Source organism: Montipora foliosa, chromosome 8 (assembly GCF_036669935.1).
Source record: "Montipora foliosa isolate CH-2021 chromosome 8, ASM3666993v2, whole genome shotgun sequence".
Classification (NCBI taxonomy): domain Eukaryota; kingdom Metazoa; phylum Cnidaria; class Anthozoa; order Scleractinia; family Acroporidae; genus Montipora; species Montipora foliosa.
In genome coordinates, this window is record NC_090876.1 from 13,671,401 (window position 1) to 13,678,374 (window position 6,974).

General features: G+C 43.1%; 1 pseudogene; it reads left to right on the top strand.

The window, feature by feature from the left end:
* The first annotated feature begins 923 nt into the window (after positions 1-923).
* Positions 924-5,764, top strand: LOC137968269 (polyubiquitin-A-like; annotated as a pseudogene).
* The last annotated feature ends 1,210 nt before the right edge of the window (positions 5,765-6,974 follow it).

Below are 6,974 nucleotides of genomic sequence, written 5' to 3' on the forward strand. Positions count from 1 at the left end.
TTCCGGATCGAATTTGGAACTTGGCAGTGTTGGTTTTTCTGGAGAGGAGAAAACCAGAGTACCCGGAGAAAAACCTCTCGGAACAGGGAGAGAACCAACAACAAACTCAACCCACATATGACGCCGGGACCGGGAATCGAACCCGGGACACATTGATGGAAAGCGAGTGCTCTCACCACTGCGCCACCCCTGCTCTAACTTCTATAATTAACAGATACCTTCGTTACATACGTATTGTTAACACGGTACCATATTTACAACATCATACCAAATCAACACTTAAGGGACAATCAGCTTACAATCATAACTTACAATACGTGATACTGCGACGACGATAAACACTACATCATTAACACCAAAAAGGTAACAAAATACTAAGACAAAAAAACGGAACAAACTAAGTCTAACTACAAAGATAAAGAATGGAAAATTCGGTCACAGTCCAGTTGTTTAAAACACAATTGAATTAATCCTTGGTTATTGTCAGCTTTGATTCCAGTTTCTATACAACTTGTTAAAGGGTTTTTCAACGTATTGTTTTGGGGCGGTCTCGTTGCTGCCGTCGTCGTTGCACCGGCACCCTATTTTAGGTTCAAGTTTGCTATACTGATGATTTTGTCACTGAAAGTGAATCTGTATTGTTTCAGGACGTCGACTTGAGGGATCTCAGAGCGGCACACAATTAATAGATGAGCAAGGCAATCTCTCAGAGGAGATTAAAGTGATGAATATGTCGGCAACAACTGTGGAAAGTAATCTTGAGGTATCCAATGCAATTGATCTATCAGGACAAGAAAAGGATGTTGACTGGGTTCCTGGGTTGGCCGATTATTCGCCTGTCTGGGAGGGTGACAAAACAAAACAACTGTCAGAAGCGGATTATACCCAGAGTCAGGGAAATATTCCCACGAAGCCCAGTCGACCCTTAGGTCTTCCAGAGGAAATGCAAATCTTTGTCAACACTCCTGGTGGAATCATCACTTTAGAAGTCGGATCAAGTGATTCTGTTGAGAAAGTTAAGACGAAAATATTTGAGAAAAACGGGATACCACCAGATCAGCAGGGACTCATGTTTGCTGGTGAGCAACTGAAAGATGACTGCACTCTAGCTGACTACAACATTCTGAAGGAATCCACACTGCATTTGGTGTTACGACTCCGTGGTGATATGCAGATCTTTGTCAAAACGCTCACTGGTAAAACTATCCCCCTAGAAGTCGAGCGAAGCGAGTCTATTGAAAACGTGAAGACGAAAGTTACGGACAAAGAAGGGATACCACCCTACCAACAAAGACTTCTCTTTGCTGGCAAGGAACTGGAAGATAGCCTCACTGTAGCTCACTACAACATTCAGAAGGAATCCACACTTCATTTGATGTTACGATTCCGTAGTGGTATCCAGATCTTTGTCAAAACGCTCACTGGTAAAACTATCACTCTAGAAGTCAAGCGAAGCGAGTCTGTTGAAAACGTGAAGACGAAAGTTTGGCAAAAAGAAGGGATACCATCCGACCAACAAAGACTTCTCTTTGGTCGCGAGGAACTGGAAGATGGCCGCACTCTAGCTGACTACAACATTCAGAAGGGATCCACACTTCATTTGATGTTACGTCTCCGTGGTGGTATGCAGATCTTTGTCAAAATGCACACTGGTAAAACTATCACTCTAGAAGTCGAGCCAAGCGATTCTATTTAAAACATGAAGACGAAAGTTACGGACAAAGAAGGGATACCACCCGACCAACAAAGACTTCTCTTTGGTCGCGAGGAACTGGAAGATGGCCGCACTCTTGCTGACTACAACATTCAGAAGGAATCCACACTTCATTTGGTGTTACGACTCCGTGGTGGTATGCAGATCTTTGTCAAAATGCGCACTGGTAAAACTATCACTCTAGAAGTCGAGCCAAGCGATTCTATTGAAAACATGAAGACGAACGTTACGGACAAAGAAGGGATACTACCCGACCAACAAAGACTTCTCTTTGGTCGCGAGGAACTGGAAGATGGCCGCACTCTAGCTGACTACAACATTCAGAAGGAATCCACACTTCATTTGATGTTACGACTCCGTGGTGGTATGCAGATCTTTGTCAACATGCACACTGGTAAAACTATCCCTCTAGAAGTCGAGCCAAGCGATTCTGTTGAAAACGTGAAGACGAAAGTTACGGACAAAGAAGGGATACCACCCGACCAACAAAAACTTATCTTTGCTGGCGATATACTGGAAGATGGCCGCACTCTTGCTGACTATAACATTCAGAACGACTCCACACTGCATTTGATGTTACGACTCCGTGGTGGTATGCAGATCTTTGTCAAAATGCACACTGGTAAAACTATCACTCTAGAAGTCGAGCCAAGCGATTCTATTTAAAACATGAAGACGAAAGTTACGGACAAAGAAGGGATACCACCCGACCAACAAAGACTTCTCTTTGGTCGCGAGGAACTGGAAGATGGCCGCACTCTTGCTGACTACAACATTCAGAAGGAATCCACACTTCATTTGGTGTTACGACTCCGTGGTGGTATGCAGATCTTTGTCAAAATGCGCACTGGTAAAACTATCACTCTAGAAGTCGAGCCAAGCGATTCTATTGAAAACATGAAGACGAAAGTTACGGACAAAGAAGGGATACCACCCGACCAACAAAGACTTCTCTTTGGTCGCGAGGAACTGGAAGATGGCCGCACTCTTGCTGACTATAACATTCAGAACGACTCCACACTGCATTTGATGTTACGACTCCGTGGTGGTATGCAGATCTTTGTCAAAATGCGCACTGGTAAAACTATCACTCTAGAAGTCGAGCCAAGCGATTCTATTGAAAACATGAAGACGAAAGTTACGGACAAAGAAGGGATACTACCCGACCAACAAAGACTTCTCTTTGGTCGCCAGGAACTGGAAGATGGCCGCACTCTAGCTGACTACAACATTCAGAAGGAATCCACACTTCATTTGATGTTACGACTCCGTGGTGGTATGCAGATCTTTGTCAACATGCTCACTGGTAAAACTATCACTCTAGAAGTCGAGCGAAGCGAGTCTATTGAAAACGTGAAGACGAAAGTTTGGGACAAAGAAGGGATACCACCCGACTAACAAAGACTTCTCTTTGCTGGCCAGATACTGGAAGATGGCCGCACTCTAGCTGACTACAACATTCAGAAGAAATCCACACTGCATTTGGTGTTACGACTCTGTGGTGGTATGCAGATCTTTGTCAACATGCACACTGGTAAAACTATCCCTCTAGAAGTCGAGCCAAGCGATTCTATTGAAAACGTGAAGACGAAAGTTACGGACAAAGAAGGGATACCACCCTACCAACAAAGACTTCTCTTTGCTGGCAAGGAACTGGAAGATAGCCTCACTGTAGCTCACTACAACATTCAGAAGGAATCCACACTTCATTTGATGTTACGATTCCGTAGTGGTATCCAGATCTTTGTCAAAACGCTCACTGGTAAAACTATCACTCTAGAAGTCAAGCGAAGCGAGTCTGTTGAAAACGTGAAGACGAAAGTTTGGCAAAAAGAAGGGATACCATCCGACCAACAAAGACTTCTCTTTGGTCGCGAGGAACTGGAAGATGGCCGCACTCTAGCTGACTACAACATTCAGAAGGGATCCACACTTCATTTGATGTTACGTCTCCGTGGTGGTATGCAGATCTTTGTCAAAATGCACACTGGTAAAACTATCACTCTAGAAGTCGAGCCAAGCGATTCTATTTAAAACATGAAGACGAAAGTTACGGACAAAGAAGGGATACCACCCGACCAACAAAGACTTCTCTTTGGTCGCGAGGAACTGGAAGATGGCCGCACTCTTGCTGACTACAACATTCAGAAGGAATCCACACTTCATTTGGTGTTACGACTCCGTGGTGGTATGCAGATCTTTGTCAAAATGCGCACTGGTAAAACTATCACTCTAGAAGTCGAGCCAAGCGATTCTATTGAAAACATGAAGACGAACGTTACGGACAAAGAAGGGATACTACCCGACCAACAAAGACTTCTCTTTGGTCGCGAGGAACTGGAAGATGGCCGCACTCTAGCTGACTACAACATTCAGAAGGAATCCACACTTCATTTGATGTTACGACTCCGTGGTGGTATGCAGATCTTTGTCAACATGCACACTGGTAAAACTATCCCTCTAGAAGTCGAGCCAAGCGATTCTGTTGAAAACGTGAAGACGAAAGTTACGGACAAAGAAGGGATACCACCCGACCAACAAAAACTTATCTTTGCTGGCGATATACTGGAAGATGGCCGCACTCTTGCTGACTATAACATTCAGAACGACTCCACACTGCATTTGATGTTACGACTCCGTGGTGGTATGCAGATCTTTGTCAAAATGCACACTGGTAAAACTATCACTCTAGAAGTCGAGCCAAGCGATTCTATTTAAAACATGAAGACGAAAGTTACGGACAAAGAAGGGATACCACCCGACCAACAAAGACTTCTCTTTGGTCGCGAGGAACTGGAAGATGGCCGCACTCTTGCTGACTACAACATTCAGAAGGAATCCACACTTCATTTGGTGTTACGACTCCGTGGTGGTATGCAGATCTTTGTCAAAATGCGCACTGGTAAAACTATCACTCTAGAAGTCGAGCCAAGCGATTCTATTGAAAACATGAAGACGAAAGTTACGGACAAAGAAGGGATACCACCCGACCAACAAAGACTTCTCTTTGGTCGCGAGGAACTGGAAGATGGCCGCACTCTTGCTGACTATAACATTCAGAACGACTCCACACTGCATTTGATGTTACGACTCCGTGGTGGTATGCAGATCTTTGTCAAAATGCGCACTGGTAAAACTATCACTCTAGAAGTCGAGCCAAGCGATTCTATTGAAAACATGAAGACGAAAGTTACGGACAAAGAAGGGATACTACCCGACCAACAAAGACTTCTCTTTGGTCGCCAGGAACTGGAAGATGGCCGCACTCTAGCTGACTACAACATTCAGAAGGAATCCACACTTCATTTGATGTTACGACTCCGTGGTGGTATGCAGATCTTTGTCAACATGCTCACTGGTAAAACTATCACTCTAGAAGTCGAGCGAAGCGAGTCTATTGAAAACGTGAAGACGAAAGTTTGGGATAAAGAAGGGATACCACCCGACTAACAAAGACTTCTCTTTGCTGGCCAGATACTGGAAGATGGCCGCACTCTAGCTGACTACAACATTCAGAAGAAATCCACACTGCATTTGGTGTTACGACTCTGTGGTGGTATGCAGATCTTTGTCAACATGCACACTGGTAAAACTATCCCTCTAGAAGTCGAGCCAAGCGATTCTATTGAAAACGTGAAGACGAAAGTTACGGACAAAGAAGGGATACCACCCGACCAACAAAAACTTATCTTTGCTGGCGAGATACTGGAAGATGGCCGCACTCTTGCTGACTATAACATTCAGAACGACTCCACACTGCATTTGATGTTGCGACTCCGTGATGGCATGCAAATTTTCGCAAAGTTGCTGAATGGAAAGGTGTTCACGTTAGAAGTGGAACTCGATGAGCTTATCGAGAACGTGAAGATAAAGATTCAGGCCATGGTAGGCATCTCCCCTGATGAACAGGAGCTTATTGGTGACGGGAGGAAGCTCGAAAATGGTAGAACTCTGCGTTACTACAATATTCAGAAAGATTTTACTTTGACTGTTGTTTTAGTCATGGACATTCATATAAAATTTCCATCAAGTGAAAGCAGAAACCCATAAGGGTTGAAACGTGTAACGGCCCCTTGCGTGCTGCGAAACAAGCTTCTGAATATTCAACTTGCTAAGTACCATATTTGGAACAACAAGAGCGAGGGGTTTCCAAATATGGTACTTAGCACTGAAACATTCAACCAATCAGTTTGCACTGAATATTCGGAAGCTGTGAACGCGCGTTACACGTTTCAACTCTTATGGGTTTCTGGTGAAAGGGCATTGCCGTTGGCAATCAAATCAAGCGATACCATCAGGGATCTGAAGAACAAAATTCAAGCCCAAGAAGGATTTCTGGCTGAGAAACAGATTCTCATGTTTAAAAGCGAGGAACTGAAAGATAGCTGCATCGTGGCATACTACAGCATTCAGAATGGCTCTCTCCTGTCCTTGGTCTTCCGGGAGTCGTTTTAAGTTAATTAATCAAAGAGTAGATCAAATTTCAGAGAAAGGTACAGAATCGTGATTTTCAAAGAGGTCAACTGAAATGTTTTAACGGTAAAATCCTTTATAAAATTCATTAATAATTCACGAAGGAGTAAGCCAATCCAAAAATGCAATTTGAGTCACATTAATGTCACTGTAAACCCAATACAAACTGTAACTGTGTGAAAGCTCGGGGAGGGCTTGAAAAGGTAGCAAGGAGAAACTGGAGTTTGTGAATTAATAATGAATTATTGCTCTCGAATAAGTATTCTGTATCAATTTGATACAAAATACTAATTATGGTTATTAGTATTCTGTATGAACATCATACAGAATGTCCATAAAGTTCGCTCAGGTTTAAAATAACTATTTACAAGGCTATTTTTGGTTTTTGGTTTTTTTAGAATACGAATAGATTAATTAACATTCTGTATAAGCTGATACAAAATACCACGGAAAACCTCCGTATCAAACCAAAACAAGAACACAAAAACGACAGACACACAGCTTGGCCTGGTTTGTTCAAAAGGCGATTAACGCTAATCCGAGATTAAATATTAACCAAGGACTTTATTTCTTTACTCCCAAATGCTGTTCAACGCTGATATTCGACAAAACGTTACACTACAAGACGTCAATCTTGAAAAACAAAACTAAGCAAAAGGAACTTTCACCAAAATGTTGAAAACATGAAACAAAGGTTTACGCTGATCCTGGATTAAGTGAATCGGCTTTCGAACAACCGGGCCCTGTTTTATCACCTGAACGTTTTCCAATTTCTCCCACAAACTTC